This window comes from Nomascus leucogenys, chromosome 21 (genome assembly GCF_006542625.1).
Source record: "Nomascus leucogenys isolate Asia chromosome 21, Asia_NLE_v1, whole genome shotgun sequence".
NCBI lineage: Eukaryota > Metazoa > Chordata > Mammalia > Primates > Hylobatidae > Nomascus > Nomascus leucogenys.
In genome coordinates this window covers 68,928,745-68,945,573 of record NC_044401.1, presented here as the reverse complement: position 1 = coordinate 68,945,573, position 16,829 = coordinate 68,928,745, and the positions used below count along the sequence as shown (strand labels likewise).

General features: G+C 40.2%; 1 protein-coding gene across 1 annotated transcript in view; it reads right to left on the bottom strand.

Moving 5' to 3' along the window:
* LOC115830331 (forkhead box protein P1-like) overlaps window positions 1–16,829 on the bottom strand; it is a 385,580-nt gene that overhangs the window by 276,912 nt on the left and 91,839 nt on the right. The window lies entirely within an intron of this gene.

Here is a 16,829-nt window from a genome sequence, read left to right as displayed (position 1 = left end):
AACCCCTTCTCTACTAATAATACAAAAATTAGCTGGTGTGGTGCTGCGCACCTGTAATCCCAGCTACTCAAGAGGCTGAAGTAGGAGAATCGCTTGAACCCGGGAGGCGGAGGTTGCAGTGAGCTGAGATTGTGCCACTGCACTCTAGCCTGAGAGAAAGAACGAGACTCCATCTCAAAAAATAAAAATAAAAATAAAATATAAAAATGATGTGTTTTCCTACTAAACTCTTCAAGAAAAAAAAAAAAAAAAAAAAAAAAAAAAAACCTCTTCATGGAGATCCACCAGAATAAATTATTCTATGATTTGGGGATACCTTTACCACGTCAATGGGGTGCTAATGGTATACACATTCTGGTATGAAATGCACAAGTCTACATGACAAAGTAGAACACAATCTCAAGAAAGCAGATTATCCGATAGCATTCAAAGTGAAATATCAGTGTGTGTAGTGACTCTTCAACTAGATATGTCAGTAAATGGTACACATAATGGAAATGACTGAAAGTAGTTTTCTCCCAATCAGGTTATAATCCATGAGGGAATCTTTATGGATGTGCTGTGTTTATAGTAGATGAAAGGAATTAATTTAGAAAGAAATCTGTCTCATATTCTCTTTTTTAAATATAAATTCATCAAGTTCTTGGGTTTTTTTTTTTTTTTTTTTTTTTGAGCAATGGTTAAACCAAACTAGTCTGAGCCATAATTTGGTTAACTATTTTCCTTCTGTTGGATATTTCTTCTGGTTTTCTTTTGTTCTCTTTCTTTCTTTCATTTGACGGTGGACGGAGAGGTGGTGTGCAGTTACACATCAGTTATGTCTATGCCATTTCATTGCAGAATGAGTCATTGGGTTATGGGTAAAATTTCATGCCATTTTGTTATTGCAATGGCGTGATCTCAGCTCACTGCAACCTCCACCTCCCAGATTCAAGCAATTCTCCAGCCTCAGCCTCCTGAGGAGCTGGGAATACAGGCACCCGCCATCGTGCCCAGCTATTTTTTTTTTTTTTTTTTTTGTATTTTTGTAGAGATGGGGTTTCACCATGTTGGCCAGGCTGGTCTCAAACTCCTGACCTCAGGTGATCTGCCCACCTTGGCCTCCCAAAGTGCTGGGATTACAGGCGTGAGCCACTGTGCCCGGCCGCATTGATGGTTTTTTCAAATGTGTTTGTTCTTAAATTATGTTTCCTGTCCTTTGGTCTTATTTGCAGTTTAATAATAACTGATTAGGTCTATGACATTCCCCAGGAGCCTTAAGCTTTAATAATCTGTTTCATTAAGAAATTACTCATCTGAAGGAAATTTATTGACACTTATCTCATTCTCCCTCTTGCTCTTGGTAAGAGACACCTTTGGTTTTCAAAGACAAATGAGAAAAGGTGAGGGCCTTTATGTATCACCAGGGCCTTGAGCTACCGTTGCAGATACAGCTTTCTTCCCGCCTGGCTGGTTTCCACCATCTTTCTTTCTGTAGCAACAGGTGCACAATGAGGTGTGACACAGCACCCCCCAGAAGATCCACCAAAAGCAGCACACAATGCTGCAGGCCTCCCAACCACCTAGCAAGTAGAAAAGTTCAAGGTGCTGGAAGTGTCCCATTCTAGGCAGACGCTCAAATTCTGAACACTTAAATCCCTTTGCATTTCCATAGAATTCTTTCACCTCCATGTAGGGCTCTAAAGAGTCCCCAGAAACTGTAACACTCTCATAATCAAATGCAATTGAAGCATCATAAAATGAAAAGTCTGGGAATTACGTGTAGGTTGCCATGACTTAATTCATTATTCTCATTTCCTTAATAAAATATATTTTAAAATAGCTCTCTATTATTTATAGCAAAAAGTAAAAATAAAAAATTTTTGATTCAAATAATTACATAGGTAAGCTCGACAAAAGCAATTCTGAACTGTATAAAACCGTACAACATAGAGTTAGCAAACATTTCTAACCCTTGATTTCTATTTCTCTTATGATGTTGAGCCCTGCATTCATAATGCTAGATTGAATATTAGTGCTACATCCAACTAAGGTAACCATGACACCTACCAAATACACACAAGCAATGCACATGACTGAAATCCTGTCAGATTATTCAAATGACAATGGAAAAGAATATTACAAGGTAATTTCTAATATTGAAGATTTGTATGCATACATAAAGTACCAACTGAAATAGATCTTCAGAATGAAATTTCCTAAAATGATTAAAGTAAAATGTGAAACCTCACAGTTTATACAAGACAAGAAACATTTGGCTGCAAATCGTTTTATAATTTTGCTAATTAAAAATTATCCCATTTTCACTTTAGATTCATTATAACAGAAACAGGAATAACCTTACCATGCCAGAAACGCAAGCAAATGGTTAAAGTTCTACTCTCAAAAAAATCTTTGAAAGTTGGCAAAACATTCATTAGGCTACAAATCAAAACCGTCTGTCCTTGACATCTCTTTAATGTCTTCCAGATTCCACATCTTCTTTTTTAATCACTCGCTGAATCACTCAAAAATTAAAATATGTTAAAATACCACCCATCTTGGACCTCTAGAAAAGTCCTCAGATAGAATACAACCTTCAGCCCCCTACATAAGCCATGGATCCGTAATACCACCATCTGATTTATGTAAAGTATTCATTATATTTCACAATGAGAAAAAAATATTCCCAGAATCATGCCTTCATCAATAAATCTGCTACATGTGAAGAATATAAATAAACACTAAAAAGGGGCCACCATGAACTCTCTCTTGTGAAGTTTGCCAAGTAGAAATGGGTACAACTATGGGTAAAAATAAAAATCATTTTCAAGCTTCCAAGGTGTTACCAACAAAATATGCTTAAAAAAAGAAGAATGAGAGTGGCAAGGAGGTTGACTGATGAACAAGTATTTCTCTGCAAAGCTAATGAAGGCAATGTTTACAGCCTGCACTTATTTATTTATGCTTCTCTTCCCTGAGCCCTCCATGCGCCATGGGAGTCAGTATGCATTAATGGCACTGAAAACCAGAGAACCTTCCAACTGCAAGTTACAGTAGTCACTGTGTCAGTGGAAACAATGAATCACAGACATTCAACCTGGGATGAGTTGTGGCAGCACCTTACATGTGTCACCAATGTGTCGTGTGACATGGCTGTTGCCATGGTGAGGCACCATGTTCAGGAAATGTGTTAAGTCTCATAGAAGGCACCCAGCCATCCCTCAAGATACCCATGCCCAGTAACATTGTGATTGGCTTCCTCTCTGAGAATCTTGTTGAAAGGAGGGGGGAGGGAAAGTCACTTGGAGAAAGCTGAAAGAAAATGAAGTACACCATCCCCAGTGTTGTGTGTGTGGGCTCTGGCACATTGAGAATAGCAGTATCTTTAACTCAAAATTAGCTTGAATAGTTTCAATGGAATAAGAGCAGACTATCCCAAAAGGGGGAGGGGGTAGTTTTTAGGTCACTTGCGCAATTGATATGCATTAAAACAAAGGATAGGGCTGGGTGTGGTGGTCACACCTGTAATCCCAGCACTCCAGGATTGCGGAGTTACCACCTTTACTTCTACACAGTTACCTGGCTTGAAAAGAAGAAAAGCCTATTCCAGCATACTAAAGTTTCAAGAGACAATTTATAATTCTTTATGTGCCAGCTTCTCAGATTTAGAATGTAGGAAGTAGGTTAAGAACAGTCACAATGTTTCGTTTCCAAATGACGGAGATAGGTTTGTCAAAAAGAAGTGCCCTTAAGTGAATTATATATAAATGTGGACACATCAATAAAATATATCTCTATGATTATTGCTGCTGTGGTGAACAATCCACATGGTCACAGGGCACTCAGAATTGAAGCAAAGGAGGAACAGCTGAAGGAGCAAGAGATCTTTAGCCTGGAGTGGGCTCAAGAAGATCTGCTAACTCTCCTCAAATCTTTCATAGGTTGTCAAGTAGAAGAGTCGGGTTTTCTAGAATCCCAAGGTACCAAACCAGAGTGCGAAGCCCGTGCATGGTAGATTTGAGTCCAGTATAAGAAAGAACTTCCTAGCCCTAACAGCTGGCCACACGTATAACAGTCTTTCCCAAGGATAGAAATTCACCACCTCTCAGGTTGTTCAAATGCAGTGTGGATGTTCATGTAGTGGTAATTAGGCCTCAAAGACTGAGGCACAAGGTATAAGGAGGGCAGGCAATATCCTTCATTCTTTTTTTGAGCACAGAATGTCTGTCTTTGAATGTGTATGACGCATACCACTACAATACACTGATAGATACACATACATATATACACAAAAAAGGTCACATCCTAAAGAAATGAGGGCAAATTTGCTGTAATAATCACAAACCAAATATTTTGCTTAGGACAAACTTAGGGGCTAACAGCTGGCTGTAATTTACAAAAATTTACTATGTGCTAACTCTTTTCTAATGTTGTATGTGTGTTAACTGATTTAAATCCCACAATCACCTATGAGTTGGGCACTATTATTTTAAAGGTGAGAAAACTGAGGCACAGACAGATATGACCTCCCCAAGATTATACTGTTAGTAGGTGGCAGAACCAGGATTAAAGCCCAAATTGTCTGGCCAACATCCTGTGTGCGTATCACCACATGTAGATGTTGACTACATATCAAAGGTTCTACATCTTAACTTGGATCCTGGAATACCTTTATTATTCACTTAACAAAAAAGGTAATTTACAAAGCTTTCAGCACAAGCCTACCTTTGTTGTCTCCTCTCCCCCACTTCCTACCTTTTTTATTACAAAGGACATTTATGTGAAATCATGATATTTGCATCTTAGTCAGTCGTCTTTTCTGAATGTTTATTCCCCAACCCCAAAAACAATACTTTGGTTCATAAATTCTGGCTTGGTGACAATCAGAAACTTTTTCTCTTTCATATTCAAGTCAGTTTTATCATGATACTTGATAAAGAAATATTCCTCTAGATTATTCTTACCTTTCTTGAGAAATATCCATTTCATTTCTACTTCTTGGTGGGGCCTCCACCATCCCTTACTCTAAAGGCACCTTGAGAATAATGCCCACAAACCTTCTTCTCACACCTTTTCTCACGCGATGTTATTTTCTACCTAGGCCTCCATTTTATGAAAATGCCCCACTCCACAAATTCACTCTTCCCCATGTTTCCCCTGCCCTGACTTCCTCCACCTGTTTACGACACAAAAGATTTAAATCTCCAGCAAAGAGAGGAGGGAGGATTTGAGGCATCTTCTCTCCAGTGTTCACATGCACATCTGATCACTCTTGTCCTCCAGAGATTTCTTTAGACGCAATCAGCTGACACACATATGTCGCCTGCTGTCTTCCCTCATGATAAATTAAGGAACATTTAGAAGAAAAGTTCCGGTGGGGCGCCGTGGCTCACGCTTGTAATCCCAGCACTTTGGGAGGCCGAGGCGGGCGGATCACGAGGTCAGGAGATCGAGACCACGGTGAAACCCCGTCTCTACTAAAAATACAAAAAAATTAGCCAGGTGTGGTGGCGGGCGCCTGTAGTCCCAGCTACTCGGAGAGGCTGAGGCAGGAGAATGGCGTGAACCAGGGAGGCGGAGCTTGCAGTGAGCCGAGATTGCGCCACTGCACTCCAGTCTGGGCGACAGAGCGAGACTCCGTCTCAAAAAAAAAAAAAAGAAAATTCCTACTTCGAATCCTTCAATACCACCTCTAAGGGCTTTGCTGCACCCAGGTACCACTTGCACAGTAATCTTTAGAGTTTTCCTTAAGCTTCTCACATTTTTATTAATGTCATAATAAGCAATATCATCTGAGAAGCCAGACTTGAAGTGCTAAGCCTACTTTTTGCTACAAATTAATATATAACACTATTAAAAATAATACGTAACTTTTTTTTTTTGAGACCCAGTCTTGCTCAGTCGCCCAGGCTGGAGTGCAATGGTGCGGTCTTGGCTCACTGCAACTTCGGCCTCCTGGGTTCAAGCAATTCTCCTAACTCAGCAGTAACAGGGATTATAGTTAGAGTGAGTGGGATTACCAAGTAACTGGGATTACAGGTGTGTGCCACCACGCCCAGCTGATTTTTTATTTTTAGTAGAGACAGGGTTTCATCACGTTGACCAGGCTGGTCTCGAACTCCTGACCTCAGGTGATCCACCCACCTTGGCCTCCCAAAGTGCTGGGATTACAGGCGTCTGCCACCACACCTGGCCTAATAATACATAACTTTAAAATTTTTTTTTTAATTTTCTGTCTTGCAGAAAATTCATCTTAAATTCCTCCACTAGTGAGATATACAACACATTTTAATAACACTGGTTAGGAAGAGACTATCGTTCTTATGTCACTTTCGTTTTTTCTTTTTTAGACCAACGTCTGGCTCTGTCACCCAGGCTTGATGCAGTGTAGTGGCATGATCTCAGCTCATGGCAAGCTCCACCTCCAGGATTGAAACTATCCCCCCACCTCAGCCTCCCATGTAGCTGGGACTACAGGTACAAGCCACCACATCCGGCTAATTTTTTATTTTTATTTTTTGTAGAGATGGGGTCTCACTATGTTGCCCAGGCTGACCTCGAACTCCTGAGCTCAAGCAATCCACCCGTCTGGTCTCCCAAAGTGCTGAGATTACAGGTGTGAGCCACCACGCCCAGCCTTAGGTCACTTTTCAAAGTCTTCTTTTCTTCTTTGACTTGTCTTCCCTTTTTCATTTCACTCTTCACCTTGAACCTCATTTTTACATCTAGATATATTTTTGTCTTTTATTAAGTAAAGGAAGGGCCTCACTAAACTGTACTCTAAATCAATAATTATGCAGAACAGCCTGTCTCAAGATAAGCATTAAATAAAAACTGATGACATTATTATTTCATCAAAAAGTGAAGAGCAAGTGAGCGAGCAGAAACACCAGAGAGCGGGAACAAAGGGCCGGTCCTCGCCACTGCTTCCCAATCTTCTTCCAGACTGGGGCTTGGCAAACTACAGGCGCATGGGCCACATCCAACCTGCCACCAGGGAGCTAAGAATAGTTTTTACTCTTAAAGGGCTGGGGGAAAATGAAAATCCTACTACTACTTAGTGACACATGAAAATCATGTGAAATTCTAATTTCAGCGTCTGTAAATAAATTGTACTGGAACGCAGCCACACCCCTTCATTTACATACCATCCAGGGCTGCTTAGAGGGGACAAAGGTAAATAGTTGTAACAGACCAGGTGGCTTGCAAAGCCTAAAATGTTTACTATCTGGCTCTTTACAGAAAAGATTCACTGATCCCTCTTACAGGCAGAAATTAGACTGAGCCTCCCACCATCACACACATACACGAATTTTTTTTTTTAATTACAAAAGTTTTCCTAAAAACACAGTAGTAAAAAAATAAATAAATAAATAAAAATTTTAAAAAAGAACAGAAGGAACCTACCTCCACATTAGCACCACCATTAAAAGCTCATTTTTTTTTTATAACCGGGGCAACAACTAAAAGCACAGACACCTACCTATTGGCCTCATTATCCACCAGCTTGAATTTTGGTTCCCCTAATTTCTCATGCAATTCTGCAGGATATTAACCATCCTAAGAGTAAACTATCCTGATACCTTTTTAAAGCAGCAACATTATCAACAATTAAAAAGCTGCCACCACACATACACAATAACTTTCTTATAATTTAATATGCATATCCATAGTCTGATTATAACAGCGTGGAGAGATTGACAGGAAATGACTGAGTGTAATGGCTCCAAAGGAGACACTACATTGATCAGTAAATAATACACGTTCCTTGAAACTGTCTAACTGCATATTTACACTTGTCAAGTCTCATACACTTTGATGACAGAATTCTTTTTCAAACATCTAAGTAAAAACTCTAATACTTACTTTTAAAATGCTTTTAATAATTACAAAAAGCATACTTCTAGGATAAGTAAGGTTTAAATTTTACCCACCAAATAGTGCCACCTGGAGCACTCACTGCTATATCCTCAATATTCTTGGTTTTATCAGGAAATTGACAAATGTCTCAAAAAGGTTCAAATACAGTTATAAGCAGCATATGTCTAACATTTGCAAGGTGTCAAGCACTGTATTAAGGACTTTACACAGCCAATAGTGTGGATGACACCACTGTCCCCATTTGGCAGAAGAGAAAACTGAGGCTTGGAAGGAGATGTGACATGGTCAGGGTTACGGTATTATTGAGTCCTGGGGCCAGGACCTGAGGCTATCCACTCAACTTCAGAGACCACACTCTCCCTAACCAGTCTAAGGGCCTGTGTCTCAGTGTGGGCCCGGAAGTCTGTATTTAATGCGCTTCCCAGGCAGTGCTGAGAGGACACTTTGAAAAACACAAAATGTGGAGGTAAAGAAGAAAATCTGATGGGCCCTAAATTCAGGTCTCCTCTACAGCCCTCCAAACACTGCCCACAGGAAGATTAGAGATCAAAATCTACAACACACGTATTATAGCCCTCGGCATGTCATACATAGTCAATTATGACAACTGCCATCATTTTATAAGTTACTTGGGGAGTGCTGGTATGTCAGGTTAAAGACATTGTATCTGTATTATCCAGTAAATTACTCCTGGACAAAATGGGCTGATGAGGTCAGCATCTCCTTGCCCTAAGACCCCATATCAATTAAATTACACTGGCAGCTGAGGGCCAGCAGGTGTTGGGTAGAGGACAGGGGTGCAGAGGCCTGGTTCTATCCTGCCTGTGATTGGTTTATCAACCACTAGACTACACAGCGAGCTAGATAAGCCTCTCATCCCCCCAATACCCCTTTTATACAATAAAAGTGGTCAAAAATATTTAAAAGTAGAGAAAATAGTATAACAAACCCCCTTATATCCATCACCTAGACTCTATATTTATCAAGCTTCTGCCCCAACATTTTTTCTTATTTTCTGAAGATTCATAAAGGAACTTGCAACTGACATGTCATTTCACTCTTAGATAATTCAATATGCAACTTTTTAAAATAGGGAGAAAAAAGTTCCCTTAATAATAACCCAGGCTGGAAGCGATGGCTCACGCCTGTAATCCCAGCACTTCGGGAGGCCGAGGCGGGCAGATCACCTGAGGTCAGGAGTTCAAGACAAGCCTGGCCAACATGGTGAAACCGCATCTCTACTAAAAATACAAAAATTAGCCAGGTGTGGTGGCGTGTACTTTTACTCCCAGCTACTAGGGAGGCTGAGGCAGGAGAATCGCTTGAACCTGGGAGGCAGAGGTTGCAGTGAGCCAAGATCATACCACAATACCACTCCACTCCAGCTTAGACAACAAAGAGACTCCATCAAAAAAAAAAAAAGAACCACAGAAAGAATGCAGTGTTGAATCCAGTGGCATGACTCGGGGGAGATTTTCTTCAACTGAGGAAAAAGCCAGGAGGTGAGGAATATTTTGGAGAAAATTTTTGGAAGAAGCCATTCCCTTTTACATTGCTGGCTCTATAAAAATCTTGCAGATGAAGCTGCTGTTTTAAATAAGTCAGATTCCATCTCTTTCACAAAGACAAGTATAAACTACAAAATCTTCTCTGCCGAAATCAAAAAGACCTTAAAGAACCACGGAATCTATTCAAAGATGAGGAAGTAGCATGTCCTCATGGTTAAGACAAAGGCTTCGAAATTGGCCCAACTTGGAATAAAACCCACTTCTCACTCTTGCTATGCGATTCTGAGCAGGTGACTTATGCACTAACCTTCTGTCTTCTCAACATTAAAACCAGAATAATACCTAGAACACAGAGATGTTGTTAAGGTTCAATAAGATAACCAAGGTGATACTTGAACCAACATAGGAAAAGTAAGTGCCTGATGAATAGCTCTCTAATTATTTGTTACAAATATTACAAAAATCTCATCGAATACAGAAGGGATAAAAAGATTTTATCTCATGAGCCTATTCCAATCAATTGGATTGTGCTACATAGAATATCTATAGGGAAGAATCCAAAAGCCACCATCAGAACAGGACCGCTGTTTTGGGAGACTGCTGATTTTGTCATACTTCATCAAAGTCACCGTATCATCCTATTATTACGGGCCAAGAGGGTAACAATTCACGTGTTCACCACAATCACTCTTCCGAACTCTGCTTTTCATGACCAAAAGAAATAATACTATGCAACATATTGAAATAAAATTAAAATGTACATTAGCTAAATGATAGCTTATATGTACTAATTGCTTATTTTTCTTGAAGACAGAATAAAATGATGGCAATTCTCAACAGGCAGCTCAGCAGCCTGCATATAAACTGAATGGAAATTTCCTTCTCTTCGCTTCTGTGCATTACTCGAACCAACTTAACAGAAGACAGAATATTTTCAAAAACAACATGCAATGGAGTTTAAGTTCTTAGAATTTTACATCACGGAAGATATAATTTGAAATATAATAGCTAAATGCCTTCCTCCCTGGTACAGCTTGCTTTGGTGTATTGATAAGAACTAAGATTAATATGCAAAAGGAAAATGTAAGAAACTTGCCCTGCACCAGTCAGCACCCAGCATGTATGTGTCTCTCCCTATGAGAAAGCAACTGCACCCAGAGAGTGAAAGTCTGGGTTTGGCTCTCACATCACCACTTCCTTGCTATGTTAGAGCCTCAGTTGATACATAGGTAAAAAGACAGCGACATAGACTCATTCTTGTCTTTTCCAAAGTCACGCAAATTGAAAAAAAAAAAAAACCACTACAAAACTATAATATTTCACAGACATAACACAAAAACCAGTTGAAGGGTAGAAAATAAACTACCTAACAAGCCAATGTGGTGCACACATATTGCCCAGGCTGGTCTCAAACTCCTGGCCTCAAGCAATCCTCCCGCCTTGGCTTCCCAGTGTTGGGATTACGGGCGTGAGCCACAGCACCCAGCCCAGATTCTTTCATTAATATGTGAAATATGGACTGCTTAAAAACTGTCTGCCAGATATTAGGGTAAGTATTGGGTATACAAAGACAAACTGCAAAGATCACTCAAAAGCCCCGGCCTTATACCTTATACACTGCGTTGTAAATGTACATGGTGAGTCTGTAAGCCTGCCTGCAAGAATTTAGGTGGAATAATTCTGAGGCCACATCCACACTCAGTAAAGGAAAGAATATGACCAATTCAATGATGTCTGCCAAGGCACAGAATGGGCACAGAAAAGGGGAACTATAAAACCGAAAGTGTGTCAAGAATGTTTGCCACCTCTAATTTAGCCAAAAGGTTTGATGTTTTGTGTAGGTATCATGTGAACAAAAGTCTGCCCGATACATTAAAAGTTTATGGTGAATTTGTATGTCCAGAAAAATGTGTGTATAATCCCATAAGGGGCTTAGAGAGGAATGGAAAATACCTGCAATATAAATGCAGATTACCTTTATTACAAAGTTGGATCATATTCTCATTCCTAGACTAATTTCCTATATCATAAAACCTATATTCAATTTTATAAATAGCATACACCAAGAATCATAAATTCAGTTAATGCAGAAATTTAACAGATTTTTTTTTAATAAAAGTGAGAAAAGGCTGTTTTAGAGCAAATATCTGAAAGGACAGAATGGGTTCTTTCTTTGAAGATATGTTTTTCCCTCTGACTCTACCTCCTTAGGGACCTAACCAGAGAAGAAATAAATTTCACAGCTAATATATATGAAGTAACATGTTTAACATTATCCAATGAATTTATATCTATCTATACCATATAAATTTATCTCACATAAACTGTCACCTCCAACAGAATTCATTAAAACAATGTTATAGCTTCTGAATTAAATGCAATCTTCTAATTGGAATCTAATCTTAAAATAGGAGTTGGGGGGTTTTATTTTTTAATTGACAAATGGAATAATTCATTAGTTTGTCTTACAGTTCTGTCTGAAGAACTTAAAAGTAAATTTGACACAGGGATGGGCTGGCTACTGCTGTGTGGTACTAGGGAACTGGGGTGGGAGTGTGGAGGTTCTTTCATCATCTGCCGAACACCTCCTGCTGCTTATGGGCAGGAAGGGATGGACACTGTCTCTCACCATCCTGAATTACTACGTTACTAATATATTCCATTACCTCCACGTAAATGTCATGTTAATTTCTGATCTTCATCAAGCCAGACAATGGTTTCCACCTTGGCCCCTAGCCAGTTAGCTATGTGGAAAATATTTAGCCAATTACATTACTTGTATTGGGTTAGGAACTGGAGAGAAAGGCAAAATAAATGCATCGAAAATGCTTCACAGATAAAATGTAAGTTGACACCGTCTTCGCATGCGGGAGCCCGAGTGATACGATCTGATAGGCAGCTGCCAGCACTCATAACTGCTTATTAAATCTAGCCTCTCTTTATGGCGTGAGTGAGATCTGTATTTTTACCAATATCAGGTTCATTGTGTTATGAAAGAGACCAAAATACTTAAGATCATTCGCTCCAGCTTATAAAACATATTATGTAGTTTATTAAATTGTTAAAATTACTTTTCAAAGTCAAAATTCCAGAGACTGGAAGTTTAAGCACAACACAGTGGGCTGGCCCCCTGACAGGCTGCAGCACACGGCAGACCAGAAAGGAACCCCGTCGGCTGGCTCTCCTGGCCCAAGGTACCTGCCAGCTGCTGCACATACCTTCTGGAAGCTGTGCCACCACCGCCCCACCCCAAAACCAGTCACAGAAAGTCCATATTCTCGAGTTTTATTTTAAAAAGAAAGGAACTCCCAGCCAAAAACTAGCCCTTCACCAAGTCTTCGGTGAGAAGGATGCATTTGCCCATGTTTTTAATCTCTTCCTAGTAAGTCAGAAGGTAGCAATTTGATTATGAGAGAGATCAAAAGAGGAAGGCTGGGCAAATAAGGGAAAACAATTGTAAGCAAATAACACATAATAATGAATGTTGCATGACGCTTATGTCTCTTCACCAGATCTACCAGCAAGGGACAACTTAATGGTAGAGACGATGCAATGACAGAGCAGAGACAGACGAACAAACCAACACATTCGCCATCTCTAGTCAGCCCTTCTCAAAACAACTCTATGCAAATGCAAATTGCTATGATCACATTTATTAATAACACCGTGGCTAACTGCCTATTAAATATGCAGCAGGCATTGCCAGCCTTCACTCTGGAAGTCCTGTGATGTGCATCCTATAGGTACCAGTGTCAACTAAAGCTTCACACCAGGAAACAGGAGCCAACTCTGACTCCTTCCTGGTGAACGGTGGCATTAAAGAACCACAGCACAAAGAGAGATGCGAAGTGCTCACCCCTTCTTTCGCTGTCTCCTGCCTCTAAGTTAATTTATTATGCAAGCATGCTTATCGCCGGCATCAATCGAGTACATTACCCATCTTCTGACCTTAAAAAATTGGCCATAATGATCTATTTGTGCAAACCTTTTATTTCATGGTTTCATTTCCTTGCGTTTGAGTGAAGCAATTTGTTGTTCTGGCTGCCTACCTCTGTGACTCTGACCCTGGTCTACCAGGAGGACACTTACCATGAAACGCTTCACTCAGAATTAGAGTTTTATTTCAAGCCTAAAGACTCCAAATTATCAGCTGTAATAATTAATTGGTGCTTCTTTTGGTTATTCAATAAACTGTGAAGTTCTAAAAGGCACAGGACTGTGAATAAATGTTTGACAATGGAATGACTATCAGATGCATAATGCATGGAAGGCCAGTCACTGCAGCACAGAGGGAGAGAGTGAGTCCTCTGAGCAAGCCTTGGAAAAAAATGGGGCCAGGCACAGTGCCTCACACCTGTAATCCTAGCACTTCGGGAGGCTGAGGTGGACAGATCACCTGAGGTCAGGAGTTCGAGACCGGCCTGGCCAACATAATTAAACCCTGTCTCTACTAAAAGATACAAAAATTAGCTGGGTGTGGTGGTGGGCACCTGCAATCCCAGCTACTTGGGAGGCTGAGGGAGGAGAATCGCTTGAACCCAGGAAGTGGAGGTTGCAGCGAGCTGAGATTGTGCCATTGCACGCCAGCCTGGGTGACAAGAGCAAAACTCTGTCTTAAAAAAAAAAAAAAATGGGAGGAGAATAGAAAATCAGAACATATGGTCCAGCTTCTAGGATTTCGGGTACCTCTACCTTCTACTAAAAAATACTGAGAAGGGAAGTTTTTTAAAGCCTAATAAATACTAAGAACTTCCTTATTTACAAAAAACCTAGTATTCCACTAGGCCTAAAAGCACATTTTTTCAAAACAGATATCATTTTCATTATAGTTCTTCAGATGGATTTTTCAAATAATGGGCCAAACCCAATTGAAATTAATGAATAAAATGAGCCTCACCTTCAACAAATCCATTCATGTGGTTTTGTTAAATTTCATACATCAATTTTATAATAGTGAGATTGAGTCAGACTCTCTCAATACCAAAGACAGAGATGACAGGTAACCAAAAACCTGAGTTTGTTGTTATTTCAATACCTTCAGAGTTCTAACCCCTTTGATGAATTCTCGTGTGCATATGAAACAGACTGAGGCTTTGTTCTCAACTCTACCTGAATTCCTAAAGATATGACTTTTCTTTATTATTATTATTATTATTTTGAGATGGAGTCTCACTTTGTCACCCAGGCTGGAGCCCAGTGGCACGATCTTGGCTCACTGCAACCTCTGCCTCCTGGGTTCAAGGAATTCTCCTGTCTCAGCCTCTCAAGCAGCAGGGACTATAGACACCCGCCACCAAGCCCATCTAACTTTTGTATTTTGGGGAGAGATGAGGTTGCACCATATTGGTCAGGCTGGTCTTGAACTCCTGACCTTAGGTGACCTACCCACCTCGGCCTCCCAAAGTGCTGTGATGACAGGCGTGAGCCACCGCGCCCGCCCAAGATGCGAGTTTTCTTAGCATATGCTGCCTGTTCACTAATCTACAGACCATCCACAAAAGTCTATCATGTATGCATAGCAATGGAAAACCTCAGGAGTTCACAGGTGAAGGAACCAAACAACTTGCCCAAGGCCACCCAGCGAAAAGATCAAAGATCACTAACAGCTCTAAAATTTCATGACTCCATTAACCATTTCTTTTCATTGTGGACATCCTTGCCTGTGTGTTACTGTTTACTATTTGCCTTATTTCTTGCCACTGACAGAAGTAATACTGTAGGGAAGATAGGAAGCTGGATTTTTTTTCTCTCTCTCTCTCTAGCTCTAGCAGAACCAAATGCACAGTGCAAGTTATCCATTAACAAACTGTGGCAGGAAGTGCCTTTTCGAGCCAATAGCTCTTTGAAAGTCATCTGCTTCTTTAATATTTGAGCCAGTTGCTTCACTGTGAACACAGTTTCTCTGGACAATAAAACTAACGTATTTTTTAATGTATACAAGGGGAAGGATTTGTCAAAATGACCTGTAGCTATAAAATCTTTACAAATCTGGCCCAAATAATTGAATGCATAACAATGTCTTAGACATATCATCAGAGGAGGCTTAAAAAGCTAAATGGGCAGGATGTCTTAATCTTTGTAATTGAAATAAGCTAGAAAGAACCCCTGAATGATGACCAAATAGCTATGGTCCAGTCCAGACCAACCCCAGGGACTTAGCCACCCCACCTAGACCCATGGACTTAAGCTGTCCCATTTGTAAACTGAGGTATTTAAATAGATAATTTCTAGGGCCTCAATAACACTGATAGGATAGGATCCTCTAACCTACATGCTTTGTTTTAGATATAGAAAATCAAGCCAGGCGCAGTGGCTCACACCTGTAATCCCAGCACTTTGGGAGGCTGAGACAGGCGGATCACCTGAGGTCAGGAGTTTGAGACCAGCCTGGCCAATGTGGTGAAACCCTGTCTCTACTGAAAATACAAAAATCAGCCAGGCATGGTGGCGGGCGCCTGTAATCTCAGCTACTCGGGAGGCTGAGGCAGAAAAATTGCTTGAACCTGGGAGGCAGGGGTTGCAGTGAGCGGGGATCACACCACTGCACTCCAGTCTGGGCAACAATAGGGAAACTCCGTCTCAAAAAAAAAAAAAAAAGAAAAAAAATCAAAGAGAGAGCCTAATTTGCCCCATGCCAGGTTACTATTAAGCCTCCCAACTCCCAATACAGTGCCCTTTCTGCTTCACTACATTTCTCTCCATTATTTAGAATTTGCTTCCAATATTACCGCACTAAGACAGAAAAAGATGAGGGTCTTACCAATTAAATGCTATTCAATACAAACCCTGAAATGACAAGGTTCTCCATGAAACTGATCTCATCCAATGGCAAGGCTACCACAAATGATGTCAGAGTTGTCACCCAAAATGCCTGGCCTCAACCAATCATTGTCTCTGCTAATGACAAGTCACAGTGTTCATTACTACAGGGGAGTCACTGATTGCTGAGGAACAGGATGGATGGCAAACACACTTAGAGAAAAATATCATCATGTCCTTTCTAACCTCCCCTTAAAAAGTCAATGAATAACCTAATGAGGTAAATTATGATAGAAAAACATTCCCAGAAGTCTTTCAAAAAATCTTTGAAAATCCCAAGTTTCCAATCCTTTGGCTTTCTCAAAAGTCCTGATCATACAAAAAGTTTGGGATAGGACTCTCTCAAGGAACAAATTAGACTCAAATTTTCCCTAAAAGTGAAGATGAAAAAATTATTGTCTTATTTCATGGTGGCTCATGTTATCATCAAGTTGTAATGGGACCAAAAAAACAATTATTCATTCAATGTTGCACATGGCCCAAAAGTGAGATAGTCCATCCTTCAGAGTATGATTAAAACAAACAAGCAAACAGAGAACGTTATCCTATGTCCTATTATGCCTTTTATAAATCCTCAGATCACTGTAGGAATTATCTGAAAAGATTACACCAGAAAACAATGACAGAGTTTGTCCCTTC